The sequence below is a fragment of the Marmota flaviventris genome, chromosome 3 (genome assembly GCF_047511675.1).
Source record: "Marmota flaviventris isolate mMarFla1 chromosome 3, mMarFla1.hap1, whole genome shotgun sequence".
Classification (NCBI taxonomy): domain Eukaryota; kingdom Metazoa; phylum Chordata; class Mammalia; order Rodentia; family Sciuridae; genus Marmota; species Marmota flaviventris.
The window spans coordinates 127,903,673-127,931,659 of NC_092500.1; the positions used below are offsets into that span (position 1 = coordinate 127,903,673).

At 36.5% G+C, this 27,987-nt stretch overlaps 1 pseudogene; it reads right to left on the reverse strand.

Annotated features, from left to right (window-relative positions):
- Positions 1-75: 75 nt before the first annotated feature.
- Positions 76-27,906, reverse strand: LOC114104430 (poly(rC)-binding protein 2 pseudogene; annotated as a pseudogene).
- Between the last annotated feature and the right edge of the window lie 81 nt (positions 27,907-27,987).

The following is a 27,987-nucleotide window of genomic DNA, read 5'->3' on the forward strand; positions in this document are numbered from 1 at the left end:
CCTTGACTGTCCAGAAACTACACAGATGGATCATGGTGAACAACAGAAAGGGATTATGGATGAATATGCATTGTTCTAGCCACTCCCCATGCCTCTCATCTGCAAGGAAAGCCTGACATTGTTTAGATACTGAGCCAAGCTAATGCTGGCAGCAGATCCAAGGATGGTAAGCTGCCTATCAGTAGATCCTTCCATGGGGTTTGCAATTTTGATCTGCACCCCAGCCATCTGATGGATCTCACCTTAATGTCACATTATGCAGCTGACCAAGTGATTTTGGATGGTGAGTTCATGAGAAGTAGTCTGAGCAGATGTGTACAAACCTGCCCATAGCGTTTCACCTCTGGAAAGCTGGATTCAATGCCACTGAATTTGGTGTTGTCATGCATCATAGAAAAATGAGACTGTTGCACTGCCAACTGGTGCAGAATGAACAAATCTGGCTGTAGAATGACATACCATCCTTGAATAATATAGGCCTGATCACCAGCAAATATGATAGGAGAACTTGAGGGCTTGGACCAGTAGGATATGGTCACACCCTTTGGGGTGGGGACAGAGAGAGTGTCTCCAATGTCACCTTGCAGATCTGTTTTGACACACTCAATAATGGATTGAGGAATGCCAGCAATAGTGGTGGCCTGCTCAGATGAATTGGGGAGCATATCCCCTGCCACCTGGACTTGAGCCCCTGTACTCTCTCATAATTTCCTTAATCTTGCAATTACCTTTTCCCATGAGAGAGCCACACTAACTTGCAGGCCCTCAGAGTGACAAGGGTTCAACTGGCAGCTGTGCTATTGGTCATAGAGCTGCTGAAGTCCTCTTCTGGTTTGTCCATGATCACAGCAAAGGCTGTGAAGATGGTATTAGCGGGTCCAGCCAAAGTGATAATTCTCCCAGGACAATTCCCTTCTGAGATATTGATATGGGCACCACTCTCCTCGTGCATCTTCTTAACTGATTCTGCTTTCTTTCCCATGAGACTGCCAGCTTCCTTTCCAGGTATAAGTAGCCCAATGGTGAGAGTGACATTGAATCCACCTTCAGTCACACCAGTGAGCAGCGTTATGGGGAGCTGGACTTTGAGTGGTCAAGTCTTTGGTCACTGGTGGGGGTGAAAGCCAAAAACTGCAGATGAGAGACCACTGCAGGGGGAAAAAAGGGAGATGGCCAGAAAGGAAGGCTGGAGGCAGAGAGAGGAACAATTAGAGTGAGCAGGAAGGCACAGGGGACCCACCAACAGGGGAGGGTGGAAAAGGGTGGGAAAGAGGCCCTTGGGCTGGGGAAGGCAGGAGGGAGATTGGGCAGGAGGGAAAGGGCACAGGTTGGAGCTGCTCAGGCTGCTGCTGGTCTCTCATTTTCTTAAGACAGAAAAAATTAATTATAAAATTTAAACGATAATTTATTGTAAGTAGTAATTGATAAGTTTTTACAGACAAAATTTGAAAATACATTATTATTTGAATTACTTTGAATAAGGTTTAAAGATAAATAAACTTAGCTTTTTGAAATTATCTTCAAACATCTTGTTTTAGTCTTATTGATTATATATATATATATATATATATATATATATATATATATATATATATTCGAATATATATATATATTTGAAATGGGTTCCTCTACTATGAGTGGCATTAAAATGAAACAGATACCATTACAGAGGAGAGTGACTATAGATAATAATAATGAATTAAATGTTTCAGAAAACTGGCTAAAAGTATTTTGAAAATTTTCACCACAAAAGTTGATGAGATAAACATGTTGAAGCTGATTTAAATATTTCATATTGTATCCATGAATCAAAATATCACATAATATACTGATTGATATGTACAGTTTTAATGTTCTAGTTCTTAGTTTAAAATAAATAATTTAAAAGTTTTTTTTAAAAATTTAAAAAGAAATTATTACTTCTGTGGGCAACCTCATTTGTCAAATTAAAACTTCACATATTGATATAAATAAAATAAAATTCATTAAAGCTACAGAGGTATGCATTTATTATGAGAAATAAAACTTCACTCCAACTTAGGAATAGTTACAGTTTCAGAATGTTAAAGTCTGGAATGTAATAGTAATTCTTCATAACAGTTATCAATAAGCACATAGTTTAATATTCCTTTCTCCCTGTATTTTTGTTCCAATCATATCAGTTGAAATATAGTTTTATGACTGTAGAATCTAATTTTAAAATTGATTTTTTCCTTGGTCTTTTTTTCTTGTTAAAAATTTTATTTCTGTAAAAATTCCTTTTTATTATATTTTATAAAAGTGTCAGCCTGTGATGGATTGGAGGAAAGACAGATATTTTATTACAGATAGAAGTTTAATTGATATTTGTTAAATGTTCATAATAGTATTCTTATCTCAGTTAATTCTTGCAACAATGACACAAAGTCTCATTTTATGAAAGAAATTGAAGCTTATGCTTAATAGCTTTCTTACGTTACATAGATACTAACAGCACAGTTATGTATGATTCAACATTTCGTCTATCTTACTCTAAAGCATGTAGATTTACTTCTATGTCTACACCACAATTGGACTCTTTCATTTTCCTTTAGTTTCATGCTAGTCTATTAGGTTTGAGATAATTCTGAAAGAGTAGAGCTTTCTTTGAAGCTGCAGAACTTTTGCAGAGCAAAGCGCTGTCTTTATAAAAAAAATGGGACATTCATAAAATCAATTCTAGTTAGTAAAAGTCTACATAGCTACAAGATTTGTGTTACTAAACTGAAATGTATCAAACACTCACAAAACAAAATGCACTATTTATTACTGTGTATCATGTGCTGTAACATCGCTTGGAAATGCAATTCATTTATTCCACCCATATATATTATTATGTGCCTGCCGGGCACTAGGCTTTAAAGAGCTGTGACTAAGACAGGAAATGTGCTGCTGTCTTAGAATTCTCATTCCAGCAGCTATGAAATGGGCAATACTAAAAATGCAGCAACAAAAAGGTGATTTCAGAGAGTGTTAGGCATGACAAATATGGCTGGGATAGAACATCTTGGAAGCAACATTAGACTGAAGCGTCTGGGAAGGTTCCTTGAGAATGTAAAGCATAGAGGTCTGAGCATTCCATCCCTAGAGATCAGCTAGAGCAAAGGGCCTAAGGCAGGAAGGAACTGTCTTATGCAAGAAATTGAGATTTTTGTGGATATTATACAATCATTACAGCAGCAGATGCAGAGGTGGGGAAGGATGAGCAGTAAGAAATGATGCTGAGGTTATAATAAATATTGTCAGCTCCTGTTGGACTTTGTGAAACAATTTTATTTTTCTTTAACTGCAGCAGGGAGCTACTGGAGGAGTCCTTTTAAATGAAGAAAAGATACTTTTACATTTTTATGGTTCAGAATATAATTGTGGCTGCTAGGTGGAAATGGTTTATGGAAGGGAAATGATGCAAGTAGAGGACAATGAGAAGTGTCAACCTAGAGTGCGTAAATGCTTAGATACGAATCAAATCTTTAATTTCTCTGAAATTTAGAGGAAAATAAGTGTCAGTAAGTTAAGAAACTGTGGCCCTTCAAGTGGGAAGAAGAGAATGTGGTGCTTTGGAAAAACATAAGGGAAAAAGCATTGGGCAGGGCTCATTTGTAGTTCTTCTCTTCCACCCTTTGAAAGACAAGGAAAATTATCCAAATTTCCCAATTACTCCTGCTGCTTTCCAATAGTGAGCCATAAAGAATGCCAGGAATATTCAAGAAGCTGAGTGTTATTATTATTTTGTATCACTATAGGCTGCTGTCAAAAAAGTATCACAGCACAGGCTTAAATAGGTAAGGAGGATTTTATTCAAGAAAGTTGTTATGAGAGTCAAGATTATTGCAATAGGGGAGAAAGATGAAATTAAAGTCCACTGGACAAATGACAGTAGAGTTCACAAGCCCTAGAGGGTACTAATGGAAAAGTCTTGGAGAATTTTAAGAGTTAGAGGAAGGGCTCCATGATTAGACCATCTGTGTTGACTGACTGGGACTTATGTAAATCAGATTCTACCCTCCTACACTGACAAACAGATAGAGATACTATCTTTGTTGATTATATTTCAAAGGGATGACTTGCAGAGAAAGATTTCTGGAATCTTTCTGTCCAAAGACTAAAGATTTACATTTCAAAAGATAAGAGGAAAAGAATTACAACCATAAATTTTCTCAAGTAAATTCTCTAAGAAAACAGATTCAGAAGCTTACAGTTGGGAGGAAAACTGTCTACAATGAAATCAATTTTAAGGGCTAATCTAAGGCCATTCAGATCACCATATACATGTTTAAATCTTGCTCAGAGTGATCCTGTTATTAACTCACCCTCAAAGTTTCTAGCTAAAGATGTGATAGAGTATTTTATTTAACTCTGTAAAGTCTAAATAGGGCCTGGGGATATAGCTCAGTTGGTAGAGTGCTTGCCTTGCATGCACAAGACTGGGTCCAATCCCAAGCACCACAAATAAATAAATAAAGTTCAGATAGTATGGGTTACATTTTGCAGAAGCCACAGACTATTAGCAAAGCAATATAATGAATATTTTTTTAATTTATTTGAATTGAGGCAGACTATTTAACTAGAAGCCTTTCTAAGCATGAAGCCCAGGCTCAGAAAAATCTGGGAAGCAGGTAATGTCTATGATTTGTTATTTCTAGTATTCTAAGAGCAACCAAGTGGAACTGTAGGTTGCAAAAGAAGCCAGACTTTTAGAGTTAGAAAATATAATTTACTGTTGTTATTCACTCACTGATAAAGTCAAGAAAACAATCCATAAATAATGCAGATATTATTTCATCAAAAACAATAATGATGATTTAAATGTTTTCCCAATTAACTTCAAATTTCTGACTTCAGTATACAGGTGTGTGTACAAAATGAAGGACATTGTAACATCTTCTGCTGGGAACTGTTGGTCTACATGTTCTGTAGAAAAGAAAAGAAAACATGGATCCTTTGAACATCCACAAAAGAAATCTCATTCTGGGGATAACTCCTTCATTTCTCTACATAAAAATACTTTCAAATGGACTGACAAACATCAACTACAAACTCTTTTTTTTAATTACTTACACATGACAGTACAATGATCTTGACAATTCATACATTTGAATCAAATTGGGTACAATTTCTCATTTTTCTGATTGTACAGGTTGAAGAATCACATTGGTCATACAGTCACCTATATACATACAGCAATAATATTATCTAACTACAAACTCTTGAGGAGCATGTCAGTGTTCATGTCCCCCCTCTCTATAACCCAACCACCTTCTCATATAAGCAGCCAGAGGTCCCGCTGAATGAAATTGTGAAAATAATGGACCAGATTATTTGCATCAATTACATAGGGGTTCTAAAAGTTCAATAAACTTGCAAATCACATGGAGATCTTATTTTTACTTCAAATCTATATTCATTGGGTATAGAATTCTACATTTTGAAAAAACATCCAGGTGAGGCTCCACTGCTGGTAGGAACTTGCAGAAACTTCCAAGGTTGAAATAGAAAGAAACACTTGCAGCCAGATTGGTAAAAGAAACCAATTCCCATAGACCTTAGAAGAATCATCTTCCAGTGCAGGAGGAGAAAGGGGGATCAGTAGAAATTTGCTTTGGGTAAGGAAGTGGGGTACAGCACAATATGAAGGGGGAAATACCCCCCCAGGTGAAGCAAGCATGTTATTAGGCTCCACCTCCCTGCCTCACACCCCACATCCTAGGGCTTATGATTAGGCCCAAAAGGGTCTCCGACCAATGACCTGGGACTGATTTAAGAATCTTTACTCTGATTTCTTCAAAGATGAAGAGTTATTCTGCCTAAAGCTTGACTTTTTCTGAGCCTGGCACTGGGGAAAAATAAAGGAGCAACTGTGTGGCTTCAAAGATGACAAATATGGAAAGAAACTTCCCTGACTTGGAAGGAGTGTTTTAGGAAAATAATGGAGGGATGGTGAGCTGTTCTGGGTCTTCCCTCCTGCCTCTGGTGTAGCTGAGCGATAGATAAAGAGAAATTCAACTCACAAATAGATGGAGAGAATTAAGGGTTTATGGAATTTTCAATAGATGGTGTCTCCAGGATCAGGTTACAGGACAAGGCAGGAGTTGGAGCAACCAGAACAAGGTGTCTATTTAGCTCCCTGACTCCACATCATGCAGACACAAATCAAATTGTTGACTGTTCAAATCAGGTTTTATGTCCTGTGATAAACATTAGTGCTTCCTTTACAGAACTAAAACTGAGAAACTCCTTCCAGATTAGAGAGAGAGAAAGAGAGAGAGAGAGAGAGAGAGAGAAAGAAAGAGAGACAGAGAATATGATTTTGTATCCCACTTTGCAAATTTATTGAATAATATTTTGTGAATGACTGAAATGTACCACATGTTCTGTACATGTATTATTTTACAATGACTGCTTAAGATAGTGTAGCCAACATACATGGAGCATCCTAGGCATGGGCCTACCATAGGCCAGAAGCTCTATTACAAATATTGTCTCAGTTTCCATAGAGCACTATTACCCCAGCTTGTTCTGACTAAAAGCAGATTTGAAGGGTTTCAATATCTTGCCTGAGCTAACAGAAAAAAGTAAATGGGAAAACTGGGTCGTGGTCTCATACAATCAAGTCTATGAAAACTTATGGTCCAAGGATTCTTATGATACCACTAACAGGTGCAACCCAAACCAGTTGTATAGGGCTCTTTCTAAAACTACAAACTCATTGCACTGGAATGTCTTAGTTCATTCAAGTCAAAAGTGTGTATGAAGTTGGCCTTAAGAAAAAAAAAAGTATGATTCCATGGACTACAGTGCAAAAGTTAATAAGTAGTATTTTTGCCTATTAAATTGTGAAATTAGAGAAATACAAATATAATATTAGAAAGTAATAAAAATAGAGTAGAATTGGCACAGTTACAGAGGCTGTAACTTCAGCAATATAACTTTTCAAATTTTAAAAAGAAGTATATGGAAACTACACACAATGCACAAATATAAAACAGAGATAATATACCAAATGGTACCTAAAATACACACATGCAAACACATACATTTACACACACAAAACAAATATGGTGATAAAATTATGAGAAGCCGAAATATCGACAACAATAAATGGAATAAAATCACATATGAATTTAAATTGATGCTTGTATCAATGAGACATTATTGATTATAAAATTCATTAAGCAAAATCAACAAAAATATTGAAAATAAAATTGTGGTCATGTACATACTTGGGACTTAAAATAAACTACAGATAAATAAGTGATTTAAAATAATATGTCTCCCCCATTTGACATGTATTAACACATTTGCCAATATTTCCTATGTATCAGGATGAAAATGAACAAATAAGATTTATAGATCTGAATAAAGATATTTCCCCTTTACTTTTTATCAGAAATAATATCTAATGAGATTTTTACATATTATTTGTGTGCTTGCTTTGTATGCATTTGCCATGAACAATTGATAAACAATATAGAGGATTGTTTTATGTAATTTTCTACCTTGTCTGATGTTGAAAACCGAAGCCTCTTGGTGGCTTGTTCTGGGACTTCTAGGGAGGCCTTTGTGGTAAGTATTTCCTGTTGTACAGAAAGGCAAGTGATCTCGTTTTGTTCACAGTTGGAAACTTATGAAGTTTGAACAGCAAAAGCATTTAGGCAATGCTTTTTCCTGTCATCCTAATTTTGAAATGTTCTGAATATTTGCACATATTATTACAGAACAAGCTGTAGAAGAATTGTCTATTTGAAAGGATTTCTAAGAGATATCTGTTCAGGTGGTGTTTGGAAACCGTGAACATATTTTTTTTATTTATTTATTGATGGGAGGTACTGGGAGTTGAACTCAGGGGCACTCAACCAGCCCTATTTTGTATTTTATTTTGAGACAGGGTCTCACTGAGCTGCTTAGCACCTCACTTTTGCTGAGACTGTCTTTGAACTTGAAATCCTCCTGCCTCATCCTCTAGAGCTGCTGGGATTACAGGCATGAGCCACTGCAGCTGGCCAGAAACCATGAACTTTTGTTGTAGCATCTGCTTATATTAATAGCTGTAAATTCTGTTATAATACCCAATCACATACATACACAAAAATCAGCTTTTTCAGACAAATATAATTACTAGACTGGCTTCAGTGTATAAAATTCATTTGAATATTTTATTAACCAAATCATGTCACATTCCCCCCAAACTTCATATGTTGGTACTTCAGAATGTGACTGTAAATTGAAATGAAGAATTCAAAGAACCTGTCCCTTAACAACTTCATTAACTTAAAATGAGGCTAAGTTAAAATGAGGCTGATAGGGTGAGCTATGACATAATATGACTGGCATCCTGACACACCAAAAAAGAGGAGATCAAGACACAGAGACATAAAGGGCAGACCTCGTGGAGACACACAGAGAAAACGGCCACTTAAAACACAGGACAAAGGTGTCTGAAGAAACCAACTTTGCCCACACTCCAGTTTGAGATGTCTAGACTCCAGAACTCTGAGAATTTCTGTTGTTTGAGCCAGTCTATCTGTGATACTTTTATGTAAGTCCTAGCAAGCAGATAAAGAAAGGGTTTTATATCCATTCCCCACATATAAGAATATGTGCTTATCTTATGCTTCTTATTTTCACTTCCTTCCTCCTTTATATATTCCCTCACATATTTCTTCATCTTTCAACTTGATTTGTGCAATGATTTTATGGCACTATAAAGACAGACATGAGTCAAGGGAAAATTTCCATGTAAAAACAAAAATGAATATAAATTGAAGTTACCGTATTGCAAACACATGATGTTGTACGTGCAAAATATGTAGGAATACAGAGAGAGAAGTAATTATTTGCTTATAATCCCATATTTGAATGAGCTAGTTATGGTGTACACAGACTCATGGGTCAATGTCAAATGAAGTAGACCATGAGCAAGGTGAGATTTCCACATACTCCTTAAAGTCTCACTCTTCCATCTCCATTGTTCTATTGCACTCCTTCAATGAGTCATTTTTCAATTATGTGAATAGGAAAAGAGCTGCTGGGATTACACTGTTCTTACATCTTCAGTGTTTTCATAGAATGTGCCTATCTTCCCTTATTTGTCATTACAAAACACTAGATTTCCCTCAGTTATGAAAAATTTCATTTGTAAATCTTTTATTGTGGCAAAAATGCACAAAATAAAATTTACCATTTTAAACATTTTTCAGTGTAAAATAGTGTTGAGTATATTGACACTGCTATGAAACAGATCTCCAGAACTCTTCCATATTGCAAAACTGAAACTAAGTACCTTTTAAAACCTACCTCTTCACTCCACTGCAGGCAAACCCCCAGAAACCACTTAGTTTCTTTTTGTCTCTGAATTAAATTCCTCTAGGTATTTCATAGAACTAGGTTCATACTGTGTTTGACTTTTTTGTAAGTGGTTTCACTTAGCATAATATTCCCAAGTTTCATCCATATTGGAGCAAATGTCAGAATTTCCTTTTTTAAGGCCAACTAATATTCCATTGTATGTTGATGATAATTTTTTCCCATTCATCTACCGATGAACAATACTTGGGTTGTTCCACATTTCAGTTCTTATGACTAGTGTTGCAATAAGCAAGGATATGAAACTACCTTTCTGAAACTTAGTCTCTTTTTGCAGCTATAACAAAATATCCCAAGCTGGGTAATTTCTAAAGAACAGAAATTTATTTGTTACAGTTCTGGAAGCTTGTAAGTCCAAGATCAGGGTGCCAGTATTTTGGTGTCTTGCTGCATCTGCACATGATGGAAGAGGTGAAAGGCATGAGGTATAAATGATGTGACCTCACATGGCAGAAGACAGAAGGGAAAAAAGGGCCTAAACTAGTTTCAGCCCTTATGTAAGGTACTGCCACTCATGAAGGCAAGGTCCTCATGACGTAGTTTTCATGACTCAATACTACCATAATGGGATTACATTTCAATATGAATTTGGGGTAGGATATATTCAAACCATAACAGAGAGAATCTGCTTTCAGTTATTATTAGTATCTACCTAGGGGTGGTAATCCAGGCTCACATGTTAATGCTATTTTTAGTTTTTTTCCTTTAACATTCATTGACTGAGTTTTTATAGATGAATTATAATTATACATAATAGTGCATAGAAACACACCTTATTTCTGCATGTTGATTTTGTGTCCTGTTATTATGGTTTGGATGTGAGGTGTATCCCAAAAGCTCCTGTGTGAGATGACGCAAGAAGGTTTAGAGGAGAAATGACTAGGTTATGAGAGCCTTAACCCAATCAGTGAATTAATCCCCTGGTGGGATTAACTGAATGGTAACTGAAGGCAGGTTGGGTGTGGCTGGAAGAGGTAGATCTTTGGAGGGGGGCCTTTAGGATATATATTTTCTATCTGGCAAGTAGAGTCAGTGTCTTCTTTCTCTCTCTCTCTCTCTCTCTCTCTCTCTCTCTCTCTCTCTCCCCCTCCCTCCCTCCCTCCCTCCTTTCTGATGTGATGTCTTAAACCACTTTTCTTGACCATACTCTACTGCCATGATGTTCTGCCTCACCTTGAGCCCCTAGAAATGAAGCCAGCTGTCTATGGATGGAGATCTCTGAAACCCTGAACTCCCAAGTAAACTTTTCCTCCTGCAAAATTGTTCTTGTCGCAGTGATATTGTTGAATTTCTTCCTTAGTTCTAACAAGTTTTTGTGTATCTGTATGTGAGTGAAATCTTTAGGATTTTCTAGGTGTAAGATCATTTCTGGTGGTAGAGACCATTTTACTTCTTCTATTATAATGTTATGTCTTTTTGTCCCCTTGCCTAATTTCTCTGGATGGAACTTCTAGCACCAGGTTGAATAGATGGAGTGATAGTAGGCATTCTTGCTTTGTTTCTGCTTTTAAAGGAAAAGCTGTCAATTTTGCCATTAATATTAATTGTTGGCCTTTCATAAATGGTCTTTATTATGTTTATATGTGGTTATTTTCCTAGTTTGTTGTGTTCTCATGAAAATAAGTTTAGTCTTGTCATCCATCAAGATAAATATGTGATTTCTGTTCTTCATTCTGTTAATGTCATGTATTACATTGAATTTCATGTGACAAAACATCTTTGCTTTCCAGGAATAAATCCCATTTTGCTCATGTTGCATAACCCTTTATTAAGCTGCTGAATTTGGTTTGCTAAACTTTTGTTGAGTACTTATCCATCAGCATGGCTATGGTTTGGCTATGGTATAAGTGCTCCCTCAAATGTTGATATGTTGAAATTTAATACCCTTTGCAAAAGGATTGGAACTTAATCTAACTATGATTTAGAAGTGTGCCATTCAGGGGATGAGTAAAATTAGACAAGTGTCCCAACCAGCAGGACACATCAACGTGGGCAGCGAACCTAGATGGGGAGGAATGAAGGGACAAGAGACACAGAAGGATGACAGCAAGACAGGAGTTCTGATCAAGCTGCAAACTTTTATTGTTCACACAGGGGTATTTATGGGCTGGGAATGGGGGAGCTCTCTTATCGGCAGTTGCTGGATGTCTTCACAAGGTGAGATAACCGCAGGATGTTTCAGGAAGATAGGTGGCCGCAGGATGTCTCAGGGAGATAGATGGCTGCAGGGTGTCTCCCAGGCAGGATGTCTCCCAGGGGGCTGTTTCTTGTAATTGTCAGGCTATTCTTTGAAGGAGAACTCCCTTCTAGTCCCTGGCAGACAAGTTCATCAGGGTGGAGGTTCCATGATTATTAGTAGTGGCTTTGTAAGAAGATGGAAGAGAACAGAAGAGACGTACACAAATTCACTTCCTATCTCTTGTCACATGATGCCCTGTTCCACCTGGATACTTTGTTAGAAGACCATCATCCAATGCAACCTTCGAATCTCCAGAAGTAATAGTCTCTTTGCTTTAATACTTATACAGTCTCAGATATTTTGTTGTAGTAATAACAATGTAGTAACATATCCATTTATCATGGAAATTGGTCTGCAACTTTCTTTCCTTGTGGTGTCTTTGCTTGAATTTGTATCGTATAATGCTGACCTCTTAGTACTACTTGGGAATATTCCTTCCTCTTCAATTTTTTTTTTTTTTTTTAAAATATCAGGATGATTGGTGTTAATTTTTTCTTAAAAGTTTGGTAGAATTCTTCAGTGAAGCCATTTGGTCTAGTACTTTTCCCTTTGTGGGAGTTTTTCTTTATCAGTCTTCACACTAGTAATTCGTCTATTCATATAGTCTGTTTCTCCATGTTTCATTCTTGGTAGTTTGTTTGTTTCTAGGAATTTTTTCTTCTCATATAACTTATGCAGTTTTTGTCATACAATTGTTCATATAATCCTTTATATTTCTGTGACATTTGTTCTAATATCCTTTTTTGTTTCTGATTGCAGTTGTTTGAATCTTCTCTTTTTTTCTCTTAGTTAATCAGACTGTAGCTAAAGGTTTAAAGCTTTTGTAGATTTGTTCAAAAACAGTCTCAATGTTGTTGATTTTTTTCTACTATTTTTTTTATTTTGTTTATCTCCTTATTAATCTTTGTTATTTCCCCTGCTCCCTTCTTCTAAAATTGGGTTTAGTTTGTTCTTATTTTCTAGTTTCTTGAGTTGTATACCCTTAGGTAGGTGTTCAAGATAGTTCTTCTTTTCTTTTAATCTGTCCCTTTTCAGGTATGAACTTCCATTTTACCACTGCTTTTACAATGCAAATGAGTATTGGTATATTGTGTTTTGATTTCATTTGTCTCAAGTTATTTCCTAATTGACACTGTGACTTATTCTTTGATCCTTTGAATTCTTAAGGATGAATTATATTTTTAAATACTTTTATTAGTTGTTAATGGACCTTTATTTTTTTTATTTACTTATTCATATGTGGTGCTGAGAATTGAACCATGTGCCTCACCACTGAGCTACAACCCCAGCTCCAAGAGTGAATTATTTCAATTCCACAAATTTGTTGAATTTCCACTTTTTCTTAAGCTATGGATTATCAATTTACTTCACTATGACTGGAAAAGGCACTTTGTGTCATTTCAATTTTTTTAATATTTATTTTTTAGTTGTAGTTGGACATACTACCTTTATTTTATGTTTTATTTATTCTTATGTGGTGCTGAGTATTGAACCCAGGGCCTTGCACATGCTAGGCAAGTGCTCTACTGCTGAGCAACAACCCCAGCCCTCATTTCAATGTTTTTAAATTTGTTAATGTTCTTTCATGGCTTTATACATGCTCTATCCTGCAGAATGTTCCAGGTGCACTAGGAAAGAATGTATATTCTGGTGGTGGTGGTGGTGGTAGGAGTATTCTGTACCTGTCTGAGAGGTCCAGTTGGATCCTAGTGTTCTTCTAGCCCTTTATTTCCTTATTGATCTTCTGTCTGGTTCTTTTGTCAAGTATTGAATATGGGGAATTGGGATTTCCTTCTAGTATTGTATCTACTTCTCTTTTTAATTATTTTAAAATTAGCTTCATATATTCAGGAACTCATAGTTTTGGTACATAAGTATTCATAATTGACACTGTTCTTAAGAAATTAGCCTTATTTCCTTAAAAATTGTCCTTCTTTGTCTTTTATAATGGTTTTTATTTAGATCATTTGCCTGATATTTGTACACCAATCTTGCTCTCATTTTGTTACAATTCACATAGAATATTTTTTAATATTCAATATATTCTTAGGTCTAAAGTAAATCTTTTAGCATTTAATTGGATCTTGCTTTTTTATCCATTCACAAAGCTTATGTCCTATGATTGGGAAGTTTAATTAATTTATATTTAAAGTAATTACTCATGGAAAAAGACATGTTCTGCCATTTTCTTCATTTTGTGTAGGGTTGTGGCTTTTTTCCTCACTCATTTACTCTTTTACTGATATGCTTTATTGATTTTGTGTAGTTATAATCTTGAATTCTCTTCTTATTTCCTATTGTTTATTGTAGAGATAATTTGTGATTATGGTTGCAATTATTTAAATCATCCTAAAGATATAATATTCTTATATCTTTAAACTGATAGTAATTTAATCACATACAAACACAGTACAACTTTGCAGATCCACCACTCCAACACTTCATGTTACTGAAATTGCAAATTCTTGTATGTTGCACAGCATAAAATTATACTTTTTGTATAGTTTTCTCATTTGAAACTTCTATACCAAAATGATAATTGCATGGGTTATGGTATTTGCTCATATTTGTAGTTTAATAGTTTTGTTTTGCTGCTTACTATTGTTTTGATTCCAAAGAATACTTTATCATTACCTTTGAAGCAGGTCTAGTAATAATGAACTCTCTCTCTCTCTGATTTTGTGTATTTGAAAAAGTCTTAATTTCTTCTTTATTTTGAGGGATAGTTTGCTGAATACAGTATTCTTGTTTGACATTAATTTGCTTTTCAGCACTTTGGATATATCGTCTGTATTGATTCATTTTTGGTTTCTATGGTGAAAAAAAAAGTGAGGTTGGGGAAAATATAAAGAAAAGAGGTTTTCTTATCCCACAGTTTGGGAGGCTGAAAGTCCAAGTTCAGGTGCTCCCATCAGTTTAGTCTCTGGTGAAGACCTTATGATGTAAAGCATCACACTGTCTAGAGCATGAAGGTTTATGTGTTTGTGTGTGGTGGGGACACAAGCCAGCACTATGAATTTGAGGCCTATTTTTGTTTTCAATGAGAGGAAGGAGCCCCTGTATAACCGAGGTTGTTCCTCCTAGTTTCTCTGCAGTATGATGCATAGGAGAGGTGCATGAATGAGATGCCAACTGTCACAGTTTCTCTGCTATTTTCTTTGTAATCTCTTCTTGATTTTTATGATAGGCTGGTGTTGTAATTTCTCAACAAGTCTTTAGACTTCTCACAGAGGCCTTCTTGTCTATATAGTGCCAATACAGTGTCTCTGGGGGAAGAAGGTCTTCTAACTTCTTAGTGTGCCATCTTCTGATATCATTCCTTTCTTGTGTATTTTACAGCTTGAAGTTCATTCTATTGGCTCATAATTATCATTTGCTGGCTTTTGTATTTTTACATTCTTGCTCAAAATTATTTCTTTACTCCTCTTATTTTTGTGGCCATCTACTGGCCTCTTTTATACTTTTTCACATCAAGAATGATATTGTTTATATTTAAGCTCTACATTTCTATATGTGCCAACTCCTGGAGTTACCTTGGCCAAGTTCAGTATCAAAATAGGTTACCTGGTCAGAAACATGTCTTTATTATTCCTTGAGATACTTGACTTTAACTTTATTTCATTGCATTAGACAGCCAAGGATTACTTGTGATAGTTACCATTTGAATTTTTTAGCTCTGAGCACCTTACGTGTGTATAACCCCTCCTTATATTTTATAGTGACAAGATCAAAATATTCTTAAATTCTGATATATTTTGCAATAAAATAGTCATTTACGCAGTTAGGAGCTCAAATGAATTTAACACAGCCTAGATAAATTCTTCAGGTGTGAATTCTCAGGAGGGGTTTATTTTTAGGTATGATCTATAATATGTTTCATGCTACATATGGATGAGTGAATTGGTTAATATCCCTAATTAGCTTACATTTTTGGAGCTTAGAGGCATTTGAAAACATCTGTCTGAATCTTCTGTTGAAGAACATTTTACCTTACATCAGTTATTCTTAATATTTCCTTTGTAAATGCCTACAAGACACAGTCATGCTTCAGAACCTTAAGTTGAACTTCAGTGTCCCAAATGCATTATTTTAATCTCCTGACTAGATTCCCAGAGTGACTGGAAAGTCACTCTATTGATCTTTCTAATATATCCTTGATTTTTCACTTGCTGCTTAATTGCTTCTTTAAGCATGGCCCATAAACAAGCTGAAATACTTGGAGTGATTTAGCATTCTCCATCTCAGTACAACAGTATATTGGGCTTCTTTGTTTTGTTTTACAAAAAAATATGCATTACTTGAAAGTTGAAAGGCAATTTCTTTTTTTAACTATATTTTCAGTTGTAGATGGACATAATACCTTTATTTATTTATTTATTTTTTAAATTTGGTGCCAGTATCATGTTTGGCGAGCCCTCTACCACTAAGCCATAGCCCCGGCCCCTGGCAGGTGATTCTTACATATCCTGAAACTTGACAATTGTTCTATAAATACATAGAATTATTCTATGTGTTTGACCACATTTTAGTCAGCTTTGTGTCACTGTGGCCAACAGACCTAACTGGAAATATTTAGAGAAAGAAAAGTTCATTTTGGTTCATGACCTCTGTGGTTCAGTCCATGATTGGCTCCCTTCATAGTTCTAGGTCCAAAGTGAAGCAGAAGAATGTGGCAGAGAAAAGCTACTCAGTTCATGACAGCCAAAAAGCAGAGAGAGAGAGAGAGAGAGAGAGAGAGAGAGAGAGAGAGAGAGAGCGAGAGCACTCTACTCATCAGGGACAAAAGGAGCACTCCTTGTGACCTTCTTCCTCCAGTCACACCCTGTCTGTCCACTGCCACCCATTTAGTCCATTCAAGTGGATTAATACACTAATTAGGTTATACATTTTATAAATTGATCAGTTATCCACTGAAAATTCTTGCATTGTCTCACAATGAGCTCTTAGGGGACACCTCATACTCAAGCCTTACCCAGTACATTGTGCTATAACTCCTAAAAATCTTAAAAATTTGGATGAGGTATATAGCAGAACCATTGTGCTATCATAAGTAAAATGACTGCTCATTATCGAGTAATAAGATAGTTGAAAAGCATTTCAATTGAATCATTAAAAATTGGGTTGTGTGACACTCACACATCTCATTTCATGGTGATCCATAATGATCTTTAGGGAACAAGTGTGTGCCCCATGACTGACAAACTAAACATTTTCAGCTATGAATGGATCCTTCCTATATTCTGGGGTTCAAGGCCTGAAGACTGCTTTTACTGTCAAGTAATTGTGTGGACCTAATATAATTCTGTTCTGATCACAGAAAATGACTTTGGGGAAATATTTGAGTTTCCCCTTCCTTTTCATTTTTAATGTAAGAAAGTCAGATTTGCTGGCGTTTAAGTTCATGCTCTAAGTTTAGGCCTGAAAATCCTTGATATAGTTGAAAAATGCCACAGACTCAAGTCCTCCACTTTCTCTGATTCTGAGAGATTTCAAATACTTATCCTCTTGTGGAGACTTATTAATCATGTGTGCCTTAAAACTAAGTTAAGAGTATTCTGTTGATCTTCTTCTCATTACTTTTTTTGTTGTATTATTAATAATTCTTTCCCAAATTGGTAGCTTCACTTTTTTGAATGTCATAATTTTCTTTCGGGCACAAATATTTTAGAAATACCATAGAACTTCAGTTCAATTCAAATAGTATTATGGACTTTTTTTGGTGTGAATTTATGTACTTTGTATTAGGCATTATTTATCTTAATTGCTTAGTACTTGGGGAATATCTTTACATTTGAACCTTACATAAGTGCCTCATTTGCTTCACTCTGGGCTTGGCCCCCAAAATAGTAGAACAATAATAAAGATGCCATTCCAGAATTTTGTTATGGAACAGACCAATTAATTAAAAAGACAGATAACACATGTGTAAGTAAAGTGGACACCAGTAAATGGATTAGCTCAATAGTTTATGAAAACCCTCAAAGAGAAGTATGGGGAGTGGGGACATAATAGAGATACCAAGGCATTCAGATAGGGCATTTCCTTTTCCTGAACTTGCCTCATAGAACTTCAAACTTGCCCTTCTACACAAATTTGTTCCATATTCCCCAGTCTGCAATGGACAGACAGGGGGTATATGCTGATTTAAGCTTATCCAGGGGGCCAATGCCCTGAGAGTTCTTTACCTCTGTTTCTTCCCCAAGGTAAGTGGCTTTATGTCTCCTTTTGGCTTTTACATAATCAGAGTTAGATTTTTCTTTTAAGTTCATGGTTTTAAGTTATTTCTGGAAAGAAAATCAGTTGTTATATGTTACTGTTAGGTGTAATATAGTTTGCTTGTAGATAATGATTTTGGACAAAAAAAGTGTGTAAATTTATTTTATCAAGGTATTCAGCATGAAATATGATCATGTGGCTTATTGAGTCTGAGATGAATGACCCTAAAACATATTATTTTACATATATGAACAAAGGAAAGTTTTAAGAGAGACATTGTAAGCTTTCTGTAATAGCAACTTAGATTATTCTAAATCCCACTACAAAATAATAATACTACAATTAAGTTGCAGTGCAGTTGCATCTACAGCATTTCTGTCAGTATACAATGTTCAGACTTAGTAATTAACACCCTCTTTCTTCCAAAGACAAGAGAGATAGTCATATTCAAGAATAAAGACTTGAATTATAATTCCAACCCAATAGTTTCTAACTTGAAAAGTGTAACTTAAATGGTCACAAGATACTGGAGCATATTAGTAACAAGCCCATTTAAATTCTGTGGAAATTGCCACATTTCTTTATGTCAGGTGATTTAGTAATCTTAGTGAAAGAAATAGAAAGGCTGAGGAGACATAATATATGATGGCCTGACCTGGGGACACATAAGGAGGCTAGAAACTGAAGCAGAAAATGTGTATAAAATTGCCATGATGTAGTATTACCTTCTGCAGTCTAGTTGAATTTATTGACATCAGTAACATTACAATTGATTTCCAAGTTAATATTCATTTCATATTGTCAAAGTCATATGAATCATAACTTTTAGTAATTCTTGTTGTAAGTTTGAAACTATTAAATTAATTTATGAAGAAGAAAATCTTACAGTCATTGAACAAGTTGCACTATAATCAACACTTGGAATAAGAGGAAATCAGAAGATTTTGATAACTACAGGGAAAATTTGAGTGAGCCAGTCATTTTTCTGATGGGACAAAACAAGTCTCTGTTTTCCTCTGTTCAGGCATGGGAAAAGTGGATTGGTGGGCTTGTTTAAAGGGGGATCAGAAAATGAACTGAACATAGAGAAATGTTTTGAGGCTACATTACCTTTTGTAATCTTGGAAAATTTGTCTACTCTGATTACAATTGTTCTCATACAAAATATCACCCTGAATATAAATCTCAAAAAAAAAATAGTAGAATAAAAACCAGAGCAAATGGATTGTCTATAGAATACTGAAGTGACAGTGTGAAGATTGTTCTATTATGGACTCTTTGGCTAAACTGTTTGTGTTGTGGCAAATGTGTAACACAGTGATGAGGTGAACCAAGGCAGTTAAGGAAACCAGAAAGGGAGAGGTGAGCAATGACCTGTTTCACTTGTGGTCAAGTGGCCAAAAAGGCTTTATGTATAAGAAAAAAAAAAGGGTAAAAGTTATGGAAACTGCCTCTAGAGGTTTTTTATTCATTCACAAAGAAGCATCTGCACATGGAATGCTCTAAACACTAAGGACAGGGAAGAAAACAAGATAGAGAATTTTTGTTGCTGCATACCATTTCTATTACCCTGGAGATATGCAAACAATAAACAAAAGCCAAAGTCTGTGTAGAAGAATTGATGGTGGTAAGTGCTAGTGAGAAAAAGTTTCAAGTGCAAATTTGTATTTAGGTGTTTGAGATGGTGTCACAGAAAACACAAAAATTATTAACAACCTGCGCTAGAAGATGATATTGAAGTCAAGGCCTTAGGAAAGTTAGGGAAAAAGCCATGCTCTGGCACAAAAGCCCCTTCCAGGAAGTTGGATGAGCAAATGCAGAAACCTTGGGATGAGAACACACCTGTTCATCAAGTAGGAGGAATATACAGGCAGCATGTATGAGCACATGGAGAGAAAAATCAGGTAATGCTGACCCAGATTGAAGAGAGATTTTCAAACCATTTTGTATACTCAGGTCTGCTAGATGGAAAGCTATTTAAATGTTTAGAACAATGGATGTAATTTAATATACTGCTTATACCCAAATACCAATTAGCCCTAAGCAGGTACCTTCAGTAACTAAATTTCACCTGGCCTCTTCCAGTGCTCAGCTGTAACTCCATTAAATTTAATCTCAGCAGAAACTCTTACTACCAGAGAGCAGGCACAAGATACTCCACTTGATTCCATAAATTTTAGCATGAATGAATAACACAATTTAAAATTCACTTAAGATGCCTTAAATTTTTTAGACAAAACAAAAACTGCTACTGATTGAATAGTTACAATGTCCCAGACTCTAGACTTAGAATTTTAGAATTATTTTATATAATTTTATACAAAACTGGTGATGTAGGTATTATCCACATTTTACAAGTGAGAAAATTTGTGGTTTATGAAGATTGAACATATTGTCTCAAATCTCAGGTCTGCTAGATTTGGAAAAAAAAAACTCTGTTCTTAATCAATTCTAGACTAGGTGATAAGCATTAATGTAATGACTGTATGAAATTTTCCTCATTTTGCAAACAAACTTGGAGTTCCAAGGAGAGATGAGTAAGGAAGAAAAAAAGACAGAAACATAAAATAATGTACATATATAAAACTAGAAGGAAATCCATCCTAGTGCTATTTTAGGCTTATTCACTGGGTTGAGTCACTCTGGGTCACAATAGCTTTTATTAGAAATTCTAGACCAATACTGGCTCTGGGGCCTTGGAGTCTCCTCCAGTTGTCTACTCCAATCTCCACCTCCACTTATTCAACAGGTGTCAAATAGTGCCGATGATAACTTACATTCCACTTCTTTGAGTCTAATGTAATGTTTCCTTTCATAGCATTCTTTTGTTGATTTTACTCTACAGTTATTCCTCAACATCCACAGGGAACTGATTTGAGAATCCCTGTATATATCAAAATCTATGGATGCTCAAATCACATTTAAATTTTTATAGTATTTGTATACATCTTATGTGCATACTCTTTCATACTTAAGTAATATCCAGATTACTTACAGTAACTAAGATAATTTAAACACTATTTAAATAGTTGCTAAGGTGTGTTGTTTAGGGAATAATGACAAGGAAAAAATATATATTTCCAGGATGGGTGCAATATGTTTTGCCTGTGAATATTTTTGATCTGCAGTAATTTGAATGTGCAGATATGAAATCCAAGGATAAGGGGCATGATTGTACTAAATTCTGTTTCTTTGAGAACATTTTTTAAAAAGCTAACTCATGTGTATAAATGTCATAATTTTAATAGGAGAGATCATTAGTGTTTGTGTGCAATTATACAACTCAATTTCCTCCAGTGGCAGTATTTAAAAAAAAAAAGTAGAACGTTCCATATAGGGCTTTTTGGAATATGTAATGTAATGAGAACAAAAGACAGTATTATACCTATTGGATGTTGAAATTCTTTAACATTTAACTCAAAGCAGGAAATCCTCTACACTAAGAAATATTAGAAAAATGGAAAACGCATATGTTGATAGCTAAAGATAAATTAGAAAACCTTTACTTCTAGTGATCTTGGTCCCAATAATAATTTTTAAAAACAATATATAAATGAACGTATGAAATACATTATAAATCAAATTGAGGAGATCTTACAATTAAACCACATAAAAGAGGTATTTAAGCTTAAGTTTGAACAGAATAGCTAAGAGGAAAACTATCAGAATTATTTCCTGCCAACTTGATTTAACTTGGGGAGCTGTATCCCAGTGTTTCTCCATATTTGTATTTTTAAAATAAGCCCCTTTTTATTGTTTTTCCCTATGAAATCTCTGTTTTTAACATTGTCTTGAAGCAAAATAAATTGATGTTAGATTAATTTATAATCACATTTCATAAATTAACATAATCTCAATGTCTGATAAACATGAGATATTATATAGTTATTTATATAATTACTTAGAAAAACAAAGATGTCTGGTATTTTGTTTAGACCATGCAATGTTTTAGGCATAAGTACATGTTACATTTAACAACTGCAGTCTCTCCTTATCTGTAGATTTTGTTTCTGCAGTTTCAGTTTCCTGTGGTCAACATTGGTCTGAAAATGTTAAATAGAAAATTCCAGACATAAACAATTCATGTTTTCAACTGCATGCTGTTCTCAGTAGCAGGATGAAATCTTATACCATCCTTCCCCTGGAAATGAATCACACCTTTGTGACCCACCTGTTAGTCACCAGTACTGGTGTTCAAATTACCCTTATCTGAATTGTGGCCCCCAGATGCAAAAGTAGTGGTGTGAACAATTCAGTTGTACTGAAGACAAGCCATAAAGAGCTTCCTATAAATGGTATTGTGAAAGTCCTCTAATTAAGGCAAGAACAAATATCTTATGCTGAGGTTGCTGATCTGTGTAATAACAAATCTTCTACCCATGAAATTGTGAAGAAGGAAAAAGAAATTCAGCTGGTTTTGCTTTCTCATTTTAAACAGCAAAAGTTACAGCCATAATGTGTGGTGAGGGCTTGGTTAACATGGAAAAGTGTGTGTGTGTATGTGTGTGTAAAAGACAGTGAATAGAGAACTTGTTACTGTTCATAGTTTCAGACATCTTTGAAGGGGCTTAAAACATCCCCTCAGATACGGGGGATCTACTGGAGTTGAAATACTGAAAATAATGTCCTCACTGACAAAACATTCTTCCTTGAATGCCATATGTTTGGCATGATTTGGAGATGACTATTCTAGAACAGTAAAGCAGAATGGAATTATTGTATATCAACAGTACCTAACATAGTAGTCAGCACTAAATGGAGCCTCACAAACTATATTTTGAGGGCTTTGGTTGTGGCTCAGCAGTAGAGTGCACACCTAGCCAAGACCCTGGGTTCCATCCTCAGCACCACATAAAAAATAAATAAATAAACTACAGGTATTGTGTTCAACTGCAACTAAAAAGCAAATGTTCTCCTTAGAATGCTTTGACTTACTGTCTACAGTAGCATATGCAATTTATTTTTGTATAGCGCTTGGGAATATTCAAAATGTCTTCACATCTATTGTATTTGATTTTCATACTAATCCTTTGTATAGAAAATATGTGTAAGTATATTTTATTAATGAGCAAACTCTTAGTGGGATCTAAGAATTTATCCTGTGTAATACTACTTTGAAGATGGTTGATAAAGGTTCTTTCCTGCCCCAAATAATCAACCTGTATCTCATGGTTTATATGTTGGATTATACAAAGCACCTGGGACCCCTTCTCTTTGGAGAAGTCTATCTCTGTATCTCTGTGGCTTTTGTAATAAATCTACTTCTTGCTTGCTACCTCTGTGTCCTGTTCTTCAATTCTTTGCTGAAGAGAAACAACAAATCCAGCACCCTTAGATGGTGATTGTCATAATCAAAGGCTTCTGAATATTTATAACAACATGTATGTGTGGTTGTTTGGGGTGCAGCAGGGACAGATTAGAAATACAACACTTATTTATTTCTTCTTTGTTTTTACTGTAGAGACACCACATCAATTATAGCGCTCTAAACATTGGCTTCAGCTCCAAGATAAATGCTTGACTATTTCTAGTTCTTCCAAAACTTGGAATGACAGTCTAGCTGACTGCTCCCAAGGAGAATCCAGTTTTCTGCTCATCCAAGATCAGGAAGAATTGGTAAATTGTTAAATAAAATTCTTTATATAACTTAACACATTTTAAAGACTGCATAAATACAGCTGGACTTCAACCAAAGTTTCTTTGTAATGCAAGTGGAAACTTTGACTTCAAGAAGCTCATAATTTGGGAGACTGAACAATTTAATATAATATAATAAATTCAAAATAAATAGAAATATATGTAGAGAGAAAAATCACAAAGAAGGAAGAAATATCTCATTGGGGAGTTGGGAATTAGGAAAGAACCAGGCCCTCTTACCAGCTAACCCAAAGCTCCTTTGTCCTCTCAGGAAGTGCCTGGCACCAAAGGATTGTCCAAGTACACGTCCCATTCTCACTTCAGGATCTTTTTTTAATTTATTTTTATTTCTTACATACATGACAATAGTGTAATGCATTACAATCATAATTATCCATTCACAGCACAATTTTTCATAACTCTGTATATAAAGTATGTTAACACCAAATTATGCCATTATACATGAGTTCCCTTTTTTGTATTACAATTCTTAATACACCTTTATACTACAATTTATCATATCTCTGTTTGTATATAAGGTATATTGACACCAAATTAACATCTTCATACATGTATTTTGTATAATGATGAGGGTCTCCTTCCACCATCCATGCTATTCCCCTTCTCCCTCCCTTTCCCTAACACCCCTATTCCCTATATAGTGGTAATCTTTCTCCCATGCACTCCCTCCCTACCCCATTTTGAGTCACCCCCCTTATATCAGAGAAAACATTTGGCATTTGTTTTTTTTTTTTTTTTTGGGGGGGGGGGGGATTGGCTAACTTCACTTAACATAATCTGCTCTAACGCCATCCATTTCCCTGCAAATGTCATGATCTTATTCTTTTTTAGTGCTGACTTATATTCCATTGTGTATAAATGCCACATTATTTTTATCCATTTATCCACTGAAGGACATCTAGTTTGGCTCCACAGTTTAGCTATTGTGAATTGTGCTGCTATAAACATTGATGTGGCTGTGTCCCTGTAGTATGCTATTTTTAGGTTCTTTGGGTATAGTCCGAGAATAGGAATAGCTGGGTCAAATGGTGGTTCCATTCCCAGCTTTCCAAGGAATCTCCATACTGCTTTCCAAATTGGCTGCAACAATTTGCAGTCCCACCAGCAGTGTATGAGTGTACCTTTTGCCCCCACATCCTCACCAGCACTTATTGTTGTTTGTTTTCATAATGGCTGCCATTCTTACTGGAGTGAGATGGTATCTTAGAGTAGTGTTTATTTGCATTTCTCTGATTGCTAGAGATGATGAGCATTTTTTTCTTATATTTGTTGATTATATATCCTCTTCTGAGAATTGTCTGTTCAGGTCCTTGGCCCATTTATTGATTGGATGATTTGGTTTTTTTGGTGCTTATCTTGTTGAACTCTTAATATACTCTAGAGATTAGAGCTCTATCTGATGTGTGAGGGGTAAAAATTTGTTCCCAGGATGGAGGCTCCCTATTTACCTCACATATTATTTCTTTTGCTGAGAAAAAAAACCATTTTAGTTTGAATTCATTCCACTTCTTGATTCTTGGTTTTAATTCTTGTGCTATAGGCATCTTATTAAGGAAATTGGGGCCTAGCCCCATGTAATGGAGATTAGGGCCTACTTTTTCTTCTATTAGACACAGAGTCTCTGGTTTAATTCCTAGATCCTTGATCCATTTTGTGTTAACTTTTGTACATGGTGAGAGATGGGAATTCAATTATATTTTGTTGCATATGGATTTCCAGTTTTCCCAGCACCATTTGTTGAAGATGCTATCCTTTCTCCAGTACATGCTTTTGGCACCTTTGTCTAATATGAGGTAGTTGTAATTTTGTGGATTAGTCTCTGTGTCGTCTATTCTGTAACATTGGTCTACTAGCCTGTTTTGGTGCCAGTACCATGCTGTTTTTGTTACTGTTGCTCTGTAGTATAGTTTACCAGATTGAAAAGTGTCTTGGATCCTTCTCTGGTAACTCTTCTACTTATATTAAGAAATTTTGATACCGCTCTCAGGCTTACAATCTTACCTGGCATGACATCTATGTTGTTCTATCCTCCACCCTTATGCAGGATGAGTAAGCCCGCATCCAGCAGTCTGCACGAGATCATGCTGATCAAATTCATCTAACATATATAACTCTCCCCTCTGGTGAAGCAACCATTTCCCTAACAGAACCCAACTGGGACTACAAAGATATCCTACAAGGTCACCGTCACTGCACTCACATGGTCCAATACCTTACAGCAGGCATGCAGGCAGTTTCCAATAAGGCAGTCAATTTTGAAAAGCTGAGAGAAATCATGCAGAATCCATCCTTATTTCTCAACCCCTGTACAGAGGCCCTCACCAAATATACTAAGCTGTATCCTGAGTCTCCTTCTGAGGCTACAGTGTTAGCAACCCATTTTATTACTCAATCAGACCCTGATATTAGAAAAAAGCTAAAATGAGCTGAGGAGGGCCCTCAGACCCTTATCCAAGACCTGGTGAAATGGCTTTTAAAGTCTATAATACCCGAGAGGAATCGGCTGAACTAGCCAGGCAGGCTCAATTGCAGAAAAAGGTAACACTCCAAACCCAGGCCTTGGAAGCTGCCCTGAGGCCTACGGCTCTAGCAAAAGCTTCACAGGGAAACCAGTATTCCTCTCCACCAGGGGCTTGCTGCAAAAGTGGATGCAAAGGTCACTGGGCTCACCAATGCCCAAACCCACGGCTCCCTCTCCAGGCTGTGCCCCACCTCTAAGCAGACAGGACATTGCAAGAGTGACTGCCCCATAGCTGGCCCTTCCTTGGCGCCTCCAAATGAGGGTATGACCAGCCAGAAGGTCCCATTTCTTTAACTACTGGGGTTTGCAGAAGTCTAAAGAAGCCCAGACTCGAGGACCCCCATCACTCTAATGGAGCCCAGGGTAACACTCCAGATAGCCAGTAAGTTTATAACCTTCCCTGTGGACATGGGGGGCTATGTATTCTGTCTTACTTGCCCACTATGGGCCTCTGTTTCCTTCCCAGGTCTCAGTTATGAGGATTGATGGAAAACCCTCCTTCCCAAACCAAACTTCTAAGCTGGCCTGTGCTCTGGAGGGACACTCTTTCACACACTATTTTATGGTCATTCCATCCTGTCCAGTTCCTCTCCTAGGCAGAGATGTTCTCCAATTATTAGGAGCCACCCTCCAACAATAACCCAAGAATACTACCACCATCTTCTTCTACCTCTAATTCTTACTTTCTCCAATAACCCAACAGTATCTACCGTGCCATTGCCCCCTGACCTAATTGATCTAGGACACCTCCAAGCTGGTCATAGCTTCCCACCACAAGCCTGTCCATATCCAACTGAAACCTCAAACTAAATTTCCTTTGCATCCCAAGTTTCCCATCTCCAAAACCCACAGGGAGGGGCTTAAACCCATCATAGACTGATTACTTGCCCAGGGACTCGTCATTCCTACTTACTCCCCCTGCAACACTCCCATATTGCCAGTACAGAAACCCTCAAGAGCCTGTCACTTATTCTAGGACCTCTGCCTAATTAATGAGGTGGTTATTCCCATCCACCGAGTGGTTCACAACCCTTACACTCTTCTTCTCACTTTACTGTCCTGGATCTGAAAGACGCCTTTTTTACAGTGCCTCTCCATCCTGACTCTTATTACCTCTTTGCCTTCACATGGGAAAACTCTACATCCTTTTGGTCTCAACAGCTGACATGGACAGTTTTACCCAAGGCTTCAGGAACAGTCCCCACCTCTTTGAGCAAGACTTGGCACAGGATCTAACTGCTTGTGGCTTGGGGGATAGCACTCTCTTACAGTATGTGCATGACCTTCTGCTATGCAGTTCATCCCTCAAGACTTCCCAAACTCACACTTCTCAGCTCCTCAATTCCCTGGGGTCCAAGATATATTGGGTCTCTCCAGCCAAAGCCCAGCTTACTACCTCTTCAGTCACCTATTTTGGTATACTCCTCACTCCAACCTCTAGAAGCCTAACATAAACAGAATTCAAGCTTTCTGTGACCTACAGCCATCTAAAACAGCGGACTACATCCTCTCCTTCCTGGGTCTGGCTGGCTTTTTCAGGCATTGGTCCCCAACTTTGCACATCCTGTCAAGCCCTTATACCAGGGAACTAAGGACACCCCTCATGAGCCCCTCAACTCCCCTAATCTAGTAGCCAACTCCTTTTACAAGTTCAGGGATGCTCTCACATCTTCTCCCACTTTATCTCTTACAAACCCTAACCATCACCACAGGCCTCCTCGCTCAAACATCTGGATCCTCCTATAAGCTGTTGGCATACCTGTCCAAGCAGCTTGATTCTACAGTTTGTGGATGGTTATCATGCCTTTGAGCATGGGCAGTAGCAGTGGAACTAATTATGAAAGCCTTAAAACTTACCTTGCTCCAACCAATAACTGTATTCTCCATTCATTGACTACAGGACCTCTTAAATCAAAATCTCTTCCCCTTCTGAGCCCTTCTTGAATTCAAGAATTCCACCTTCTCTTTATAG